The sequence below is a fragment of the Macrotis lagotis genome, chromosome X (assembly GCF_037893015.1).
Source record: "Macrotis lagotis isolate mMagLag1 chromosome X, bilby.v1.9.chrom.fasta, whole genome shotgun sequence".
Lineage (NCBI taxonomy): Eukaryota > Metazoa > Chordata > Mammalia > Peramelemorphia > Peramelidae > Macrotis > Macrotis lagotis.
In genome coordinates this window covers 703,953,964-703,973,129 of record NC_133666.1, presented here as the reverse complement: position 1 = coordinate 703,973,129, position 19,166 = coordinate 703,953,964, and the positions used below count along the sequence as shown (strand labels likewise).

At 43.2% G+C, this 19,166-nt stretch overlaps 1 protein-coding gene across 1 annotated transcript in view; it reads right to left on the bottom strand.

Moving 5' to 3' along the window:
* The window catches only part of LOC141497082 (uncharacterized), an 857,774-nt gene that overhangs the window by 68,524 nt on the left and 770,084 nt on the right, over positions 1–19,166 (bottom strand). The gene's annotated exons all lie outside the window — the stretch shown is intronic.

The window sequence follows — 19,166 nt, the reverse complement described above, 5'->3', positions numbered from 1 at the left end:
CTTTCTGGGTCACCTCCAGTCAGGAAGCATGGAATGGTCCCTTGGAGAGGATGCTGGTCTTGTTTGTGACTGAGCCAGACTTGCCTCCAGAGGGGCCCCGCCCCCCAGACACTCTCACACCTGAAGAGAAGGAACCCCCGGGGCCAGCTTGCCTTCCTCTGAGTCACCCATCCTAGCCCGCTTTTCTCTAGACTGAGCTTTGGCCTCTGGCCACCTTGGCCTCTGTCTCTTCCTGCCGCCTCTACTCAACTCTGATTCCACTGGCCTCCTCTGGCCTTTTATGGACCTCAGTTCTGCTCCCCACTCTTTTCTGGTCCATTTCCTAGGGACCCCTCTGGCTTCTGCCCTGATTGTCCCCTCCCACCTCTGGCCTGCTCTTCTCACCTCTGGCCTCTTCTTCCCACTCCTGACCTCCTCTTGTTCCCTCCTCCTCCTTTGTGACCTCCTCCTCTGGTTGCTTCCTGGCTGATTTCCAGAGTTTCCACAAGGTCTCTGAGCAATAATTCACATCAATGACTAAGGTAAGAAGGGACATCTCACTCCAGGTTCTGTGTCTCCCAAAGGTGCACCCATTGTCTCTCTAGTTTCTCCATATGGCCCTCCAGGTCTCTAAGACCTTTCTCCGTCTCCCTGAGATTTCAGGTCAAGTTCTCCAGAGCCTCTGGATTCTCCACCGGGTTCTAGGTCCTCCCTCCGGGGCCAAGTTCATTCAGAAAGGTTGTCTGCTTGCCTCGTCACCAGTCTGTCTCTCTGGGAGGCACTGAGGTCTAGGGGATGGCACGCTGGCTTGGCCAGGGAGTCCCCGTGGCACTTTGGTCAAGTTCCCCACCCTCTTCACCACTTCAGTATCTTGGCCTGGAAAACCCCAAAAGGGGTTCCAAAGAGTTGGACAAGACTGAGAATGACAACTAAGAAGGCATTGATGGAAATACTGTGGAACCGTTTTCTGACTTTGTTTCACTTGGCTCTGCACTGACTCCTTCGGTTCAGGTCAGAAGCTAGGGTCCTGCTCTGCAAGGCAGTGGCTTCTCCGGTGCAGAGCCTTCCCTCCCTGGCAGGCAGTGCCATTGATCCACCAGACAATCTCTTCACCTCTGGAAGCAGGTTCTTCTGTTTAAATGACACAACTCCTTTCTCCACTGCTATCCACACTGGGGTGGGAGTGGGGGGACAGAGACAAAGAACCACCCAGTCTTTTCCATGTCATCTCAAATACTGGGACCATTCCATGTTGGATTAGCACATGACTTGAAGTAGCCTGGGCCTTTGTCATCTCGAACATGTCCAAGAGTCAAACTGAGGCACAGGTTGGGTTGCAGGTGGGAAATATACACATGCTTTGTACAACCCATATTTCAACAGGAATGACCATGCTAGATCCAAGCACTGGATCGCCACTGGGGGAAATGCTCCAAAGCCTAATCTTCAGTTTTGTTCTGTGAATGAGAAAAAAAATGGTAAGAAAGGCCCCATGTCCACTCAGCTGTTCTAGTAGGGTCACATACGGAAAGGACTCTCCAGGCTAGAGAAGCCACCAATGCCACAAAGGTGCTTCTACAGAAGCCAGGTGGGTGCTCATCAACTGGGGAAAGGCCGTCATGGAGGGACATGCTATATATGGCATGAACTTGGGCAGATGATAATTATCATCATTATCATCATCCGTCCCGAGAGCAAAGAGAAAGAGGAAGGTTGGTGGAGGCTAAGAATTCTTTCTCCTTCTGAGCAGGTTGGCCTTCCTTCTACCTAATCTCCATGCAGCTTTTGGAGGGAAGAGGGATCTGCTCACCTGATCTTGGGTCTCCCATGAGCACTTGCCTGCAACCTCCTTTGGGAAAAGGAGGAGAGATTCCAACAAATTCCCCTTTCTCTTTCATCCCCCCATCTTACTTATCTTCAATCTCTCCCTTTCTACTGTTGGATTCCCTACTGCCTATGAACATACTTGTCTCTCCCTTCTCAAAATCTCTCACTTGATCCTATCCTTCCTTCCCTGCTGTTGTCCTTTGTCTCTCCTGTCCTTTGTTGTCAAATCCTCAAAGGTCCTCTACAATCAGTGCCCTCACTTTTCTTCCTCTCCCTCTCTTTTGAACCCCTTTCAATCCAGCCTCCAACATCTTCATCCCACTGAGATGGCTCTTTCCAAGGTTACCAGTGATCTCTTCATTGGCCAGTCCACTGACCTTTTCACCATCCCCATTCTCCTTGACCTCTGGAAATATAGCCTTGGACTATATTTGGATCACTCTTTCCTCCTTGTTACTCTCTTCTCTCTAGTTTTCAGGACATTCCCACCTCCTCTCTCTCCTGGTTTTCCTCCCTCTCTGGCCACTCCTTCTCTGTCTCCTTGGCTAAATCCTCTTCCAGATTACTGCTTCAAAAGATAGGTATCCCTTGGAGCTTTGTTCTGGGCCCTCTTCACTTCTCTGTCTAGCCTACTTCACTTGTGAACTCATCAGTTCCCATCAATCTAATCACCATCTTTATGCAAAAGATTCTCAGACCTACCTTTCCTATCCCAATGTCTCTGCTGACCCCCCCAATCTCGTTTCTCCAGTTGCCTTCTAAATATCTCAAACTGGATGTCCAACAGACAACTTAAATTCAGTAGGTCCAAAATAGAACACATTCTCTACCCCCAACCCTCCCCAGCTTCCCTTTGACTGTCAAAGACACCCCCAGCCTCCCAGTCCTTGAGGCTCCCAACCTGGGAGTCAACCTGGATTCTTCCCTTTCTCCTCCCTTTGATCCAGGGGATTGCCAAGGCCATAGTACCTTTTCTCCTGTGCCCCTACCCCCATCCTGGCACACACCTCATCCCTGTGCTATTGAAAGAGCTGCTAGGTATAGGTTTGCATGCCTTGAGTTTCTCTCCGTCCAGTCAGCCACCTCCCTGCACTCCAGTGGCTCCCTGTTGTCTCCAGGATCAAATATAAAAATGGTCTGGTTGGCATTCAGAGCCCTTTCTAATCTCCCCCCCCCCACCTGACTCCCAGACACATACTCTTCAATGCCCCAGGGACTCAGGCCTCTTGACTGGTCCACCAAGAAGCCCCCCACTCTGGCCTTCCCTCTCTGGGTCTCCATCCTGAAGACTTCCCTCCTCCACTGCTGCTACTGACCTGCAGAGCCTCCTTTAAGTCCCAACAGCATCTCATGCTCTCCAGGCAGCCTGGTCCAGCCCCTCCTCATGTCAGGGCCTTCCCTCTATTCATGGTTTCCTGATGATCTCATTGGGACAGCTTTATTTGCTTGTTGTCTCCTCCATTAGACTGGGAGCCCCTTGCAGGCAGGGACACAGTCAGTGACCTCTTGCTTGCATGAAACATGGAAGATGAACTCAGAGCAACCGAAATTCATGAAGGACAGCAAATAGGATACCTCGTCCTCATCGAGTCTCCCACACCCAGCAGCCTCTCCTCCTTTCCTCCATCTCTGAAGACAAAGTCGTCTCCTCTACCTGGCCTTTTTCCCTCTAACAGGCTTTCTCTCCTTACCCACTGGCTCCTTCCTTCCTACTTTTAAACACATTGCTTCAGTTTTCCAAGTTGTTTTTCTCTACAATATTGCCGTTATCACATCAATCGTTTTCCTTGCTCTGCTCACATCTCTTGGAAATTTCCTTTCATCATTTCCTACAGGACCTCCATACACCAGGAAATTGGTTGACCATTTCCTAATTGATGCCCCCTAATTTCCAGGATTATTTTCCCATGGAGATAAATATTTTTATACCCATTCGTCCTTTGCCTTTTTCTTTATGTCTTTAGGGTATAAGTTCAATGGGTAGAGTTCCACATGACTTTTTCAGAATAACATTGAGTTCACATGACCACCAAGCAAGTAATTTTCCTCTTTCCCACAGTCCCTTCAGTATTTGTCATTTCTCTTTTCTGTCAGCTTCACCAGTCTGAGAGGTTGAGGTAGAGTCTTAGACTTTCTTTAATTTCCATAACTCTTCATTATCAGTGACTTGGAGAGCTTCCTCATATAAATGCTGATAGCTAGCTTTTTAAAATTTTTTTTTAGGCTTTTTCAAGGCAAACAGGGTTAAGTGACTTGCCCAAGGCCACACAGCTAGGCAATTATTAAGTGTCTGAGGTCACATTTGAACTCAGGGACTCCTGACTCCAGGGCCAGTGCTCTATCCACTATGCCACCCAGCTGCCCCAATAGCTAGCTTTTTAAAAAAAATTACATTTCTATTCCTTCACCATTTATTGATTTGGGAAATTCAGCTTGGATTCTTTAGAAACTTGAATCAATTCCTTCTATGTCTTTCAAATCAGACCTTAATCAGAGAAACTTGCTGCAATGGTTTCCTCAACCCCAGTCAACTAGTTCCCTTCTAATCTGCATTCAATCTAAACATGCAAAGTGTATTTTATTTCTTCAATTAACAAAAATTTCTCTCCCTCCTAATTCACAGCTGAAAAAAAAGACCAAACCTCTCAATAAACCTGCATAATTAAATAAAACAAATTTCTGTAATGGTAACGAGCTATGAAAAAAAGAAGCTTCTCATTATGCAGCCACTTCAGCCCTCCTTCTGTGTAAGTGCCCAGGGCCCCCCTCCCCAAGGTCTCTGGCTTCCCAAAGTCCAGGACACCTGGGGAAGCTAGGTAGTGCAGTGCATAGAGCACTGGCCCTGGAGTCAGGAGTCCCTGAGTTCAAATGTGACCTCAGACACTTAATAATTACCTAGCTGTGTGGACTTAACCCCATTGCTTTGCAAAAAAAAAAAAGTCCAGGACACCCTAAGGTCTTGGATGTCCCAAGTTCTTAGGCATCCCAAATCCAGGGCACCCCAAGGTCAAGGTCTCAGGTAGCCCAAAGACTGAATCACCCCGAGGTCCAGGGCATTTCCCAAGGTCAAGGTCTCGGGCATCATGTCTGATGGTCAGGTGGGTTGGTTTCCTGCCTCCTCCTCCTCAATCCCAGAGTCAGGAGGGGAGGCTGGACAGCAGGGCCTTACCATCATCCAGAGCCCCAGTACTTCTTACAATTGCCGTTTCAACACTTCTTCACTAATGTCATCCCCCACAGCCCCCTCAAAGGAGAGTTTGACTTCTTCGCTGTTCCCTCAAAATTCCCCTTTTCCTCTTTCCTGCCTGTAGTTGGTGATTCCTTCTTATTCAAGGCAGAGTGTGTGTATGTGTGTGCTTGTGTGTTCATATGTGTGTGAGTGTGTTCTTACTTCTTTTGGCCATTTCCAATGAGAGGGGCCAGTTTCGCCCCCTTCTTCCTCTTCTTCTGGAATTCTAGAACCCAATTTGATTTGGGGGAAGAATTCCCCTCAGTTCCTCCTGAAGCCTCCAGAAACTTTCCCAGGACCTCAATACCCCTCAAGCTTCTAGCCTCCCCTTGTTTTTCATAAAATGTCTCAGAAAAGATGCCAACACCTGTTGCTGCCTCACTGGGGTCCTGGTCCCTGGAGATCTGACTTCCCACCATGCCCCTCGGCATTGTGAGCCTCCAAGACGGAGAAAACGCCTTAGCTTACTTTGGGATCCTCACCATGGCCTGAGGAGAATTGGCTGGCTGGGACCCTCCTCCCTGCTGACCTGAGACCAAGATCAGTCACTTCTAGGCTTTCTCTGTCTCCTTGTAGAAAAGAGAGGACAGATTTTTGTAGTCACTGCCCTCTACTCCCTTCTGCCTTTATATTGATTAGGATGATGTGTGCAATGATTTTAATAAGAATCATTTTAATAAGATCCTTTTCACAGGCAGGGCCTGGGAAACAGTGAAGACAAAGGAGCAGAAGCTTTTGGTCACAAGATTTGGGGTTTTTTCCCCCCTCTGCCTGCACTTGACTTAGTTAAGTGAGGAGATCAGTATAACTTGTTCTGTACCCAAGCAGAATAATGGGGTATCCCCAAGACCATACAATCAGCTTAGGACACCTGTATTGTCCTATTTGGGTGGTCCCAAGTGATGCTGATGCAGGGAAAAGATGGAGAGAATTATGAATGTAGCAGAAACAAAATTTGTAATTTTTTTTGAATTTGTAATCTTAAAGACTTGAATCTTGTTAAACTGGGTGGAGGTTCCCTACTCTTGAGATGTTAAGGAACTACCATTGTTTCATTGTTTAATGTAAAATTTATATCCTGATCTCCTTAAGCTTCACTCTCTACCTAATTCTGGATCCATAAGGGAGGAGGGAATTCACCTTTTGCCCTCTGGATAAGGGGCAGGACCATAAATATCTGGTTGGGACCTCTACTTGAGGCCAGTCTTCTCTGACTTGCTGGTCCAGTCAGCTCTGTTTGACTGCTCTTTTGGCTCTGTCTCTCTTTACCTACCATTTTCTTATGTGTTGTAACTTCTTTTAATACATTTTTATTATCTTTCCACCCTTGTTTTCTCAAGTCTGAATAATGATTCCTCCTAGGCAGAATCAAATTCAAGTAGCCAGCAGCTACATTGTCATTGTTGTATTGTCCTGTAGACTGGCCTTGTCCTGGGACGATCCCTCAAGGCCCAAATCTGATGGTTCTGTCATCTGCCCGCCCACTTATGATCATGTATATATAGCTGGTTCCACAACAGCAAGGCAGAGCTCCAAAGAAGGAGCAATCCCATGATTTGCAAAGCAGTTCCTTGCAAAGAAAGCCATTTATAAACCACTACTTGATCCTGGCACCCTCTTTCTGGCCTGCTCTGGCACACCCAGGTTAGAGACTGACTCAGTAAAAATTCAGTTAAGATTCTTTGGTGGCAGCAGTTGTCTAAGGGAGTGGTCTTGAAGGAGAGTACCTGAATTGAGACTGGCCCACTGGAAAGCATGTTCCAGAGTCCTGGTTCCCTATCTAGCAAGTTCAGTGTTTCCAAACCTACTCCACTGTGGGGTCCAGGGTTTGATCAAGTGCTCCCTTCATTGTGAGGAATGTTCTAGGATCCTTGTTCATGACCAGAATCGCTCTGAAGTAAGGCCAGGGTTTGGGGGGTATTTGGCTCATGGGTTGGCAAAGGTCCTGTGTGCTTTTTAAAATTTTTGTTTTTATTGCTGCACATGCAAATTTTTTGAGTAAGAATTGCTTGCTTGCTTGTTTTTTTATGTGCTGTTAAACCTGTTGGTATTAATATCTTTAATTGTGCAATTGAACAGAGTTGTAGAATATTTACTCTTGTAAATCAACTGGGATTGCTGGCAGAGTATGGATGAATAATGATCACAAAGCTCAGTCATCAGTTAGTTAAATTAGTTGAATTCCTAACATTCAGTTACAGATTTGACTCTATATATCCAAATTTATATCTTTGTGTCTAACTAACCCTTTGCCCTCTTTATATTTGAGGCAAAAAAGATACAGAAAATGTCTAGCTTAAAGCATCAAGTAGTGTTTTTGGAAGGGGACGTTAGGGAAGGCACAAGTCTTTTGTGGGATGTCTCTCAGCCCTTGAGAAGTAGCTTCAGTCCTTTCAGTTTCTCCTAGCAATCTTTCTTTACACTTTCGTCCTTCACTTGCTGCTCTTGTGTCACTAATTCTTTCTTTTATGTCCAACCAAATTGGAGATGTTATATGCTGCTGCTGTTTCTGCTCAGCTATTCCTTTGGAGGACTATATGATTCCTTTATGACCTCCCAAGCATGACACAAGTCAATGTTTTGCTTGACCTTAGCAGGTAGAACCAGGAGCAATGAGGAGAGATGTCTCAGAAGCAAACCTTGGGGAAGAGTGGCTACCTTCATGGACAGACAGAGCTGTATGTCCACTTTTTGGGTGTGTTGTCTGGAATGGAGATTTTAGGTACAGGGTGGTTCTGATGAGCTCTGAGGTGCCATTCTGGAATTGGAGACCTCCATATTCATAAGGAAGTCTTTCTTAATTCAGATCACATTCCAACCCCACAGTGGCGAAGCCCCTTGACCAATACAGGTATGGGGCCTATGAACCTACCACCATCATTATTATAACTATGATATGGTTAGAAAATCAGAGGAGATCCTTTGAGACCACCTCTTTTCTCCAGAGGAAAATTCTTCAAACACAGTGATCCCTGGGTTGTCTCTGTGTCCTTCAGACAATCAGGTGGGATTAGTTGTGGTTACAGAGCTTGACTTGGCCCTGGGATGAATTAGCTAAGTGCACTCTCAGATTTCACAGATTCTCTCTCAAAAAGAAGTTACTGCTTCCCTTTTAAAGTTTTAGGCATATCTTTAAGATGCAGGGATTTCTAGTGTAAGAGTGGGTGGGGGGTGATGGAATCAATCATCCCACAACTATCCCAGAATAGATCAAAATGGAAAAAAAATTACTGAAGAACTCTGTGAAAAGTAATATTGACTGACTGGGAAAAGAAATACAACTCACTGAAGAAAATAATTCCTTAAAAAGTAGAATTGGGGGTCAGCTAGGTGGCACAGTGAATAGAGTACCAGCCCTGGAGTCAGGAGTACCTGAGTTTAAATCCGGCCTCAGACACTTAATAATTACCTAGCTGTGTGGCCTTGGGCAAGCCACTTAACACCATTTCCTTGCCAAAAAAACCTAAAAAAAAGTAGAATTGGGCAAGTGGAAACTAATGACTCCATGAGACAACAAGAAACTATAAAACAAACAAGTCAAAAAAAGAAAATGTGGAATATCTCATTGGAAAAACAAATTAACTGGAAAATAGATCAAAGGAATATAATTTAAGAATTATTAGACTACCTGAATGATGTGATCAAAGAAAAAGCCTAGATATAATTTTTCAAGAAATTAGAACCAGAGGGAAAAATATAAATTAAAAAGGTGATCTGCTTATCAGTTCTAAAAATAGATCCTAAATGAAAACTGAGAAAAATTAAAGTCAAATTTCAGATTTCCAGATCAAGGAGAAAATAAGGAGGCAAAATGAGACAATTCAAAAACTATGAAGTCACAGTCAGGATAACCCAATATTTAACAGCATCTACAAAAAAAAATGGATATTCAATGAAATTGAGGACTTTCAAGCATTCCTGATGAAAAGACTAGAGATGAAAAAAAATCAGTTTTTTTTTCACATTTATTTTTCCAAATGCATGCAATAGTAGTTTTCAACAATCATTTTTTTACATTTTTTCTCCCTTCTTCCTTCACTCCCCCACCCCCTTTCCTTAATAGAATGCAATGCAATAAAGGCTCTACAATTATAACTATGCTAAAGATAGAGCCATGTTAGTTAAGTTGTAAAAGAAGAATCACATCCAAATGGAAGGAAAAAATATTAGAAAGAAAAAAATGACATAATTCATGAGACAACTTTTTTTTTTTTTAAGTTGCTGATAGTAAACTTTGGTCTACATTGAAATTCCACAGTTCCTTCACTGGGTATGGATGATATTCTCTAACACAGGTTTTTGTGTTTGTTTGGTTCGTTTTTTATCTTATTTTTATTTTAGTTTTTGTTGGGGTTCAGTGATTTGCCCAAGGTCATACAGGCAGGTAATTATTAAGTGTCTGAGGTCAAATTTGAATTCAGTTCCTCCAGCTCCAGGGTCGGTGCTATATCCAATGCACCACCTAGCTGTCCAATAAGAGAAAATTTTATTTAAAAAGTAAATGATGGGGCGGTTAGGTGGCACAGTGGATAAAGCACCGGCCCTGGAGTCAGGAGTACCTGGGTTCAAATCCGGCCTCAGACACTTAATAATTACCTAGCTGTGGCCTTGGGCAAGCCACTTAACTCCATTTGCCTTGCAAAAAAAAAGTAAATGAAGTGTTCATTCATACTCTATAGGGTTTTTGACGTTGTTTTGTCTTGTTTTTCTTCCTCTGGATGGGGATAGCCTTGTCCATATCTGGTCTCCTAGGGTTGTCCTAGCTCTCTGAATCGCTGAAAGGAGCTGTATCCAATCAAGGTTGATCAACTCACAATATTGTTGTTAATGCAACACAGGTTGTTTTTTTTAAATATTGTCTTTGGTTATTGTACTGCAGAAATGATCAAGTTCATCATAGTTGATCATCACCCCATGTTGCTGTTAGTGTGTATAATGTTCTCCTGGTTCTGCTCATTTCAATTTTAATCAGTTCTTGCATGTCTTTTCAGGCTATTCTGAAATTCTGTTCCTCATGGGTTTGGTTTTTTTTTTTAGGTTTTTGCAAGGCAAATGGGGTTAAGTGGCTTGCCCAAGGCCACACAGCTTGGTAATTAGGAAGTGTCTGAGACCGGATTTGAACCCAGGTACTCCTGACTCCAGGGCCGGTGCTCTATCCACTGCGCCACCTAGTTGTCCCCCTCATGGTTTCTTTTAGAACAATAGTACTCCCTCATATTCATATACCACAACTTATCCAGCCATTCCATGGTTGATGGGCATCCCTTCAATTTCCAATTCTTTGCTACTATGAAAAAAGCCACTATAAATGTTCTTGTACATGTGGATTTTTTTTAACTCTTTTTCATGATGTTCTTGGGATACAGACCCAGTAGTGATATTACTGGATCAAAGGGTATGCACAGTTTTGTTGCCCTTTGGGGATAATTCCAAATTGCTCCCCAGAAAGATTAAATCAGTTCACAACTCCACCAACAAAGTATTAGTGTCCCAGTTTTCCCATATCTTCTCCAACATTGATTACCTTCCTTTTAGTCATATTGATCAATCTGATAGGCATGAAGTGGTGCCTCAGAGTTGTCTTAATTTGTATTTCTCTAGTCAATAATGATTTACAGCATTGGATATAGCTTTGAACTCAGGTCCTCCTGACTCCAGGGCCTGTGCTCTATCCATTGTGTCACCTAGCTACCCCTTTATCAGGACAATTAGAAGGAGTTTACATAGAGGGCATGAGTGTAAGCTGAATATGATGGGATGATATCCTCAAATATAAAATAAGGGGTGAGAAAGAGGGATACACTGAGAATAGAGGGAAAGGAGAGGTAGAATGGAGGTAAATTATCTCACATTAAAGAGGTGCAATAGAGCTTTTACAATGGGAAGATGAGGGGATGTGGGCACTGCTTAGGTGAAAGGGGTAACTGAACAGGGGAGATACACTGGGATTGACTCAGTCACACCTTCTGATCTTAAAGAAATGATAAACCTGTTGGAACTGTAGTCCTGAGTACTTGGGCAGAGTCCAACCAAGCTCAGAGAGGATGGCTTGTGGGGGAGTAGAGTCTCAGTCTCCTTCCTCTCCTCCTACCAGAGACTATGCTTAGTTTAAAGGTTGTAGGCTCCAGACTCCTTATCAGTGTCCTAATGGTGTTCCTAGAACTTCAGTGACTGGTGGCAGTGTCGATAATGAGCAAACTAGATACCTGGGGGAAGGGCAACTCCAAGATTCTGCAAGGAGTCTGGGGAAAGCTTTGCCATGCCCAAAGAGAACAGCTCATGAAGACCCCTAAAAGGGGAGAAGATCTTTCAGCCGAGAGGCTTCCCACAAGTGTGGCTCCATCTTCCCTGACCTAGGGGTTCTTAGCTCTTTTGTAGTGACATGGACATCCTGGATGGTCAGTCTGGTGAAGATTGGTTCTCAGAGCAGCTTTTTAAATGCCTAAAATAAAATGTGTAGGATTGCAAAGGAAATTCAATATTTTTTAAAGTCTGTAGACCTACAGTCTGCCTCAGTTTCCTCATCCAAAAAATGAACTGGAGAAGGCAATGACAAATCATTTTAGTATCTCTGCCAAGAAAATGCCAGAGGGGATTACCAAGAGTTGCACAAGACTAAAACAACTGAACAATGATACTTGTGATGAGAACCTCTACCCTAGACTTGAGGAGACTTTTTAAAAAATTTATTTATTTTTGAATTTTACAATGTTTCCTCTAATCTCACTTCCAATCTGTTAGTCTTTACATTGTTTCCATGCTATACATTGATCTAAATTGAATGTCTTGAGAGAGAAATCATATTCTTAAGGGAAAAAATAAAATATAAGAGATAGCAAAATTACCTAATAAGATAAAGGCTTTTTTTTTAAAATTAAAAGTAATAATCTTTGGTCTTTGTTCAAACTCCACAATTCTTTCTCTGGGTACAGATAGTATTCTCCATTGCAGAGGCGCAAATTGTCCCTGATGGTTGCACTAATGGAATGAGTGAGTCCATCAAGGTTGATCATCACCCCCATGTTGCTGTTAGGGTGTGCAGTGTTCTTCTAGTTCTGCTCATCTCACTCAGCATCAGTTCATGCAAATCCCTTCAGGCTTCCCTGAATTCCCATCCCTCCTGGTTTCTAATAGAACAACAGTGTTCCATCACATACATATAGTGTGCTTTGTTAAGCAATTCCCCAATTGATGGACCTTCACTCGATTTCCAATTCTTTGCCACCACAGAGCTGCTATGAATATTTTTGTACAAGTGATATTTTTAGACTTTTCCATGATCTCTTCAGGGTATAGACCCAGCAGTGGTATTGCTGGATCAAAGGGTATGCACAGGGGGGCGGAGCCAAGATGGCTACAAGAGTGGATCATGTCTTAGGCAATCTCTCATAAATCTTTGAAACTAAGGACTTTAACTAAATTTTCAAGAGACAGAACCCACAGAGGGACCCAGTGAGGCAGTTCTCCTACTCAAGGTAACCTGGAAAAGAGCAGAAAGGCTCTGCTCCCTGGGGTCAGAGGGGCGGCCCGCCAGAGGGGTGGCCTGCCAGAGCGAAAGAACTTCAGCTTCCCAAAGGCAGCCCCAGGGTGCTGGGAGCACTCCCCGGGGGAGCACCGGACACAAAGTGGGGGAACAGTGGGGGACCTCTGCCAGAGCAAGCACATGAAGCCCAGCCCTCAGGGCACACAGCAAGCAGCATGGCTACTGCATTCCAGATCCAGGAAACATAAGCAGGCAGAGCTGGTAAGCAGGATCCCCCAGGGCATGAGCCTATTGAACCTAGGGAGGGGAGTGAAGAGAGACTGCAGAGCTCTGTCCTCTGCCCCTGCAACAGGACTCTGGGGTTCTGACCACATTCAGATCCTGATCCCAGTCTAGGCCCCCCCATAAAAGAGCATACCCCCCCACCTCAGCCCTGTGGCAGAGGGGGGCGCATATGGTCATTCACAGACCAGGAGAGAGGACAGAGCCTCACACACTGAGACCCTTGTAGGAGTGTCCCAAAAGCTCAGGAAGCAACCCCAAAACAGGCTTAGACTGGGAAAATGAGCAAGCAGAGAAAAAAGAGGAACACCATTGAGAAATACATTATCTATGATCCCAAGAATGATCAATATATTCAGTCTGAAGATGAGGAGACACAAGCTCCTGCATCTAAAGAATCCAAGAAAAACAGAAACTGGGATCAGGCTATGACAGAGCTCAAAAAAGACTTTGCAAATCAAATGAGGGAGTTAGAAGAAAAACTGGGAAAAGAAATGAGAGATGCAGGAAAAACATGAAAATGAGGTCAGCAGCTTAATCAAGGAAATCCAAAAAAAATGCTGAAGAAAATAGCATGCTAAAAACCAGCTTAGGTCAAATGGATAACACAGTTCAAAAAGTTATTGAGGAGAAGAATGCTTTTAAAAGCAGAACTGGCCAGATGGAAAAAAGAGATAAGAAAACTCTCTGAGGAAAACAAATCCTTCAGACAAAGCATAGAACTCAGGGAGATTGATGAATTTACGAAATGTGAAACATCTCATTGAAAAAACAAGTGATATGGAAAACAGACTTAGGAAAGATAATTTAAAAATTGTTGGAATACCTGAAAGTCATGATCAGGAAAAGAGCCTTGATATCATTTTCAAAGAAATTACTACAGGAAAATTGCCCTGATATTCTAGAAGCAGAGGGCAAAATAGAAATGGAGAGAATCCACCGATCCCCTGAGAAAGAGATCCCAAAAAAACCAACCCCTAGGAATATTATAGCCAAGTTCCAGAACTCCCAAGTCAAAGAGAAAATATTACAAGCAGCCAGAAGGACACAATTCAAATATCATGGAGCTGCAGTCAGGATCACATGGGACTTAGCAGCAACTACATTAAAAGCTCATAGGGTTTGGAACATAATATACCAGAAGGCAAAAGAGCTTGGAATGCAGCCAAGAATCAACTACCCAGCAAAAATGAATGTCCTCTTCCAGGGAAAAAGATAGATTTTCAGTGAACCAGGGGAATTTCAAATGTTCCTGTTGGAATGGCCAGAGCTGAAGGTTTGATCTTCAGATACAGGACTCAGGTGAAGCATGGAGATTGGAGGAGAAGGGGAAAATATGAGGGACTTAATGATGATGAACTGCATGTATTCCTGTATAGAAAAATGACACTGATAATACTCATATGAACCATCTCAGTTAATAGAGCAGGTAGAAGGAACTTTTATAGTTGAAGCACAGGAGAAAGCTGAATTTGAAGATAAAATATGGTGTAAAAATGGAGTCAATAGAGAAAAGGGAAATGTAATGGGAGAAAGAAAAAAGAGAGGGGGGAATAGGCCAAGATATATCATATACTAAGATTTTTCTTTATTACAATGAGCTATTGCAGTGATATGGAAGGGGGGGAGGCAAGGGGGAATGAGGGAATCTTCGCTCTCATCAGAGATGGACAGCATATAAACTCAATGGGGTATAGGCATCTGGAGTAAGAAGGAGGGGGGGAGCAGGGGGAAGGGGTGGGGATGTGAATAAAGGAGGAGAGGATGGACCATGGGGGGAGAGTGATCAGATATAACACATTTTCTTTTTTACTTCTTGCAAGGGGCTGGGATTGGAAGGCCTGTCCAGGACCATAGGGCCAGGTGGATGCTGGGCCTAAGGGGTGGTATGGAGGCCCAGGGCTTCTTGGCCCCAGGACCAGGGATCTGTCTGCTGCATCACTCAGCTACCCTACAGCAGAGTCAGAGTGAAAGGAGAGAGAAAATATAGTACATGGTAGTGGAGAAATAAGAAAGGAGGGAGTTGTGATCAGCAATGGCAATGATGGAAAAATATGGAAGTAACTTTTGCAATGGACTTATAAAAAATGTGATCCACTTGAGACAGAGTTGTTGGTGTTGGAACAAACACTGAAGCACATTTTATTATTATTATTATTATTTTTGGGGGGGTGCAGGGCAAATGGGGCTGAGTGGCTTGCCTGGGGCTGCATAGCTGGGTGATCGTTGGGTGTCTGAGGCTGGATTTGGACCTGGGTGCTCCTGGCTCAAGGGCCAATGCTCTGTCTGCCACCCAGCCACCCCTACTATTATTACTATTTTATTTTATTTTGGGTCTTTTTTTTCTTTTATTTTGGTTTCTGCAGGGCAGTGGGGTTGGGGTGGCTTGCATGTCACATGGCTGGGTGATTGTTGGGTGTACGGGGCCAGATATGGGCTCAGGTGTTCCTGGCTCTGGGGTTGGTGCTCCGCCCATTGTGCCACCTGGCCATACCTACAATTATTACTATTATTTTTTTAATTTTAATTTTTTCTCTCCCCTTTACTTTATCACTCAAGCGAGTCTATATTTTTGGGGGGAATGGGGTATTTTGTTTACTCTTAAACAAGAATATTTTATTAATGTATAAAAAGCATTATTTGTACAAAATGAGAATAAATATTAAATATTTAAAAAAGGGCATGCACATTTTTATTGCCCTTTGGGTGTAATTCCAGATTTTTCTCCAGAAAGGTTGGATGAATTCACAGCTCCACCAACAATGCATTAGTACCCCAGATTTCCTTTCCAACATTGATCATTGTCCTTTCTTGTCATATTGGCCAGTCTGAGAGGTGTGAGGTGGTACCTTAGAGAAGCTTTAATTTGCATTTTTCTAATAAGTATTTATTTAGAGCAATTTTTCATATGACTATAGATTGCTTGCTTTCCTCATCTGTAAATTGCCTTTGCATTGGTTTTTTTTTTTATAAATTTGACTCAGTTCTTTATATATTTTAGAAATGAGTCCTTTGTCAGAAATACTAGTTGTAAAGATTGTTTCCCAGTTTACTACATTTCTTTTGATCTTGGTTACAGTGGTTTTTGTCTGTGTAAAAGCTTTTTAATTTAATGTAATCAAAATTTTCTAGTTTGTTCTTAATGATGTTCTCCATCTCTACCTTAGTCATAAACCGCTTCCCTTTCCATAGATCTGATAGGTAAGTTATTCCTTGATCTCCTAGTTTGTATATAATATTGTCTAAATCCTGTATCCATTTTGATCTTATCTTGGCATAGGGTATGAGGCATTGTTCTAATCCAAGTTTCTTCCATATTAACTTCCAATTTTCCCAACAGTTTTTTTTCTTTTTTTGCAAGGCAATGGGGTTAAGTGGCTTGCCCAAGGCCACATAGGTAATTATTAAGTGTCTGAGGCCTGGTTTGAACTCAGGTACTCCTGACTCCAGGGCCAGTACTCTGTCCACTGCACCATCTAGCCGCCCCTTCCCAATAGTTTTTGTCGAAGAGAGAGTTTTTATCTCAAAAGCTGGACTCTTTGGGTTTATCAAACAGCAGATTACTATAATCATTTCCTGCTATAGCACCTAGTCTATTCCACTGATCCACCACTCTGTTTACCAGACAGTTTTGATGACTGATGCTCTATAATAGAATTTTAGATGTAGTAGGGCTAAGTTACCTTCTTTTGCACTTTTTTCCATTAAATCCCTGGGAATTATTGACTTTTTATTTCTCCATATGAATTTACTTACAATTTTTTCTAACTCAGAGTAATTTTTGGCTTAATTTAGGTAGAATTGTCATTTTTATTATATTAGTTCGACCTATCCATGAGTAGTTGATATTTGCCCCAGTTTTTTTTTATTTCAACTGGGCAAGCATTTATTTATTTATTTTTTTAAATTTATTTTTATTAAAGTTATTATTTGAGTTTTACAATTTTCCCCCCAATCTTACTTACCTCCACCCACCACCCACCCCCACGGAAAGCAATCTGTCAGTCTTTACTTTGTTTCCATGTTTTTTAAATCTGATTTTATTTGTGAGAGAAGTATTTTGCAGTTGTTTTCATAGAGTTTCTCAGTCTGCCTTGGCAGGTAGACTCTCAGGTATTTTATATTGTCTGAAGTTACTTTGAATGGGATTTCTCTTTCTAGTTCTTTCTCCTGCATCTTGCTAGTCATACATAGAAATGTTAAAGATTTATGAGGGTTTATTTTATATCCTGCAACTTAGCTAAAGTTGCCAATTATTTCAAGTAGTTTTTTAGATGATTTTTTGGGATTCTCTAGGTACACCATCATGTCATCTGCAAAGAGTGAGAGTTTTGCCTCTTCCTTCCCAATTCTAGTTCCTTCAATTTCTTTCTCTTTTCTTATTGCTGAGGCTAACATTTCTAACACAATATTCAATAGTAGTGATGATAACAGGCATCCTTATTTCACCCTGATCTTATTGAAAATGCCCCTGGGATAGGGGCAGCTAGGTGGAGTAGTGGATAAAGTACTGGCTTTGGAGTCAGTAGTACCTGGGTTCAAATCCGGTCTCAGACACTTAATAATTACCTAGCTGTGTGGCCTTGGGCAAGCCACTTAAACCCATTTGCCTTGCAAAAACCTAAAAAATAAATGCCCCTGGGGACTTTTTTGGGGAGGGTAGATATTTTATACTTACTCATCTTTTAACTACATTAGGCAATACTCATTTCTAGATGTCAATTGAAGCTGATTGATTTCAGCTGTTAATCATTGGAGGTAGCATCCCATTATGCCAGTAAGAGCTAGTGAGCAGCATCATATGAAGGACTTTGAATGCCAAGCAGGAATCTTGCATTTGATCCAAGAGGTGATAGGGAGCCACAGAAGTTTATTGAGCAAGAGGGGGTATAAAATGATCATACTTGTGCTTTAGAAGATCACTTTGGTCATTGAATGGAAGTTGAACTTAAATGGGGAGAGACTGAGGCAGAAAGAATCACCAGCGACAATTGCCATAATTTAGGTACGAGGTGATGAGGGTCTGTATTAGGGTGGGGACAGGGTGAGAAAAGAGAAGGGGGCATAGTGGAGAGACACTGCAGAAGTGAAGGCCAGACCTTGGCACCATATTGGATGGGGTGTGGGGAGTGAGCAGTTCAGGATGAGCCTGAGGATGGGAACCTGAAGTACTGGGAGGATGGAGCATTCTATGGTGATAAGAAGGTCAGGGGCAGAGATCATGGGTTCAACTTTAGAGGCATTGAGTCCAAGAAGTCCACTGGCTATCCAGATGGTGATGTCTGAGAGGCATCTGGAGACACCCCATTTTCCAACCCTAGCAGCAGTTCTGCTTAGCTTTGATTCCAGGGAATATCCTACCTCCCCCAGATGCTAGTTGATTCCATTTCAGATTCTCCACACCTTCTGGCTCCTTCAGTTATTCCCTCCCTCCAATTAGAAGGCTAGAAGGTAGAGTGTTAACCTCCTCCCCAAGTCTTTCTTTAGAGCTCATAACTTTGCCTTTGACTCTCCATTTACCATTATCCACTCTGTTTGACTTTGGATCCACCAAATTCTGCCCCCATCCTGGGCACCTCCTCAGCACCCTCCCTTTTCAATTGGTTTCTGCATCTTATCTTTCCTTATTTGATTGAAAGTTCCTTGAGGACAGGACTATCTTTCTTTTTCTTATTTGTACTTCAAGTATTTTAGCCCAGAGCCTGGTACATTCATGATACTTAATGTTTATTGGGTTAAGCTATACTGAGTTGCAAGATCTAAGAGTGAAGGTTAGAAGAGAGTTTGGGTCAATGAGGCACATTGGAGAGTCACCAGCATGAAGATGGTCATTGTATCCATGGCAGCTGATGAGATGACTCAGTGATTTCATCCCCCAGAGGGAGAAGAGCAGAGGACCCAAGGCAGAGTCTGGGGGCACCTGAGGTTAGTAGGTATGATATGGGGAGGATCCAGCAGAGGAGTCCAAGGAGGACCCAGTTGTCAGAGAAGAAGGAAGAGAAGTAAGAGAGGCGGGGGTTGGGGGTCATGGTCCTGAAAACCCAAAGAGAGGAGAGTGTTCAGGAGGAGAGTGACCCACGGGACCCAAGATGGTAGAGAGGCTGAGAAGAACAAGGATGGGAAAGAGGTCACTGGAGTTAGACAACTAAGTGGTTTTGGAGAGAGTGGTTTGGGTAGAATGGTTAAGTTGGAAACTGGGTTGTAAGGGGTTAAGAAGAGAGAGGAGAGGCAGCCGAGGCATCTAGTGTAAACAGCCTTAGCTGCAAAAGAAGAGATACAGGACAATAAATAGTGAGAATGGAAGGATCAAGGAGGGGGTTTGGAGGCTGAGGGAGGTGTGGACATGTTTGTTGGCAGTATGGAAGG